This window comes from Elephas maximus, chromosome 19, assembly GCF_024166365.1.
Source record: "Elephas maximus indicus isolate mEleMax1 chromosome 19, mEleMax1 primary haplotype, whole genome shotgun sequence".
Classification (NCBI taxonomy): domain Eukaryota; kingdom Metazoa; phylum Chordata; class Mammalia; order Proboscidea; family Elephantidae; genus Elephas; species Elephas maximus.
Genome location: NC_064837.1, coordinates 35372303 through 35373472, shown reverse-complemented (window position 1 = coordinate 35373472; position 1170 = coordinate 35372303). Strand labels below are relative to the sequence as shown.

The 1170-nt window shown below is 42.9% G+C and overlaps 1 non-coding gene across 1 annotated transcript; it reads right to left on the bottom strand.

The window, feature by feature from the left end:
* Nucleotides 1–1006: 1006 nt before the first annotated feature.
* LOC126063394 (U1 spliceosomal RNA) lies at nt 1007–1170 on the bottom strand. The gene has a single exon (XR_007514334.1). It is a non-coding gene; the product is annotated as a U1 spliceosomal RNA (small nuclear RNA).

Sequence of the window (1170 nt, the reverse complement as noted above, 5' to 3'; positions counted from 1 at the left end):
TGACACAACCTTGCTTGCTGAAAGTGAAGAGGACTTGAAGCACTTACTAATGAAGATCAAAGACCACAGCCTTCAGTATGGATTGCACCTCAACATAAAGAAAACAAAAATCCTCACAACCGGACCAATAAGCAACATTATGATAAATGGAGAAAAGACTGAAGTTGTCCAGATTTCACTTTACTTGGATCCACAATCAATGCCCATGGAAGCAGCAGTCAAGGAATCAAAAGACGCATGGCATAGGGCAAATCTGCTGCAAAGGACCTCTTTAAAGTGTTGAAAAGCAAAAATGTCACCTGGAAGGCTAAGGTGACCCAAAAAAAACCCAACCCAAACAAGCCATGGTATTTTCAATTATATCATATGCATGTGAAAGCTGGACAATTTATAAGGAAGACCAAAGAAGAACTGACCCCTTTGAATTGTGGTGATGGTGAAGAATATTAAATGGACTGCCAAAAGAGCGAACAAATCTGTCTTGGAAGATGTACAACCAGACTGCTTCTTAAAAGCAAGGATGGTGAGACTGCGTCTTACATACTTTGGACGTGTTGTCAGGAGGCATCAGTCACTGGAGAAGGACATCATGCTTGGCAAAGTACAGCATCAGAGGAAAACCCTCAACGAGGTGGACTGACACAGTGGCTGCAACAATGGGCTCAAGCTTAACAAGGATTGTAAGGATGGCGCATGACCAGGCAGTGTTTCCTTCTGTTGTGCACGGGTCGGAATCGACTCGAGGACACCCAACAACAATTCACCCATTCTTACTGTGAGCAGGGTAGTTTTTAAAGCTGAGGAATCCAACAAAGATCGAAACAGACAAAATGCTTGTTCTCAACATCATTGTAAGGAAATAACATTGACGTTTACAACAGAAGCGTAACAAACAACCTTAACACACAAAGTGAAACCTAAAAGAATCATTTTATGTAAGAAACACAAAGCACACAAGGTAACTACTAAACAAAAGGAATTAAGTCTGTCCTTAAAGACCAATTATCAGGGGAAAGCGCGAACGCAGTCCCCCACTACCACAAATTATGCAGTCGAGTTTCCCACATTTGGGGAAATCGCAGGGGTCAGCACATCCGGAGTGCAATGGATAAGCCTCGCCCTGGGAAAACCACCTTCGTGATCATGGTATCTCCCCTGCCAGGTAAGTAT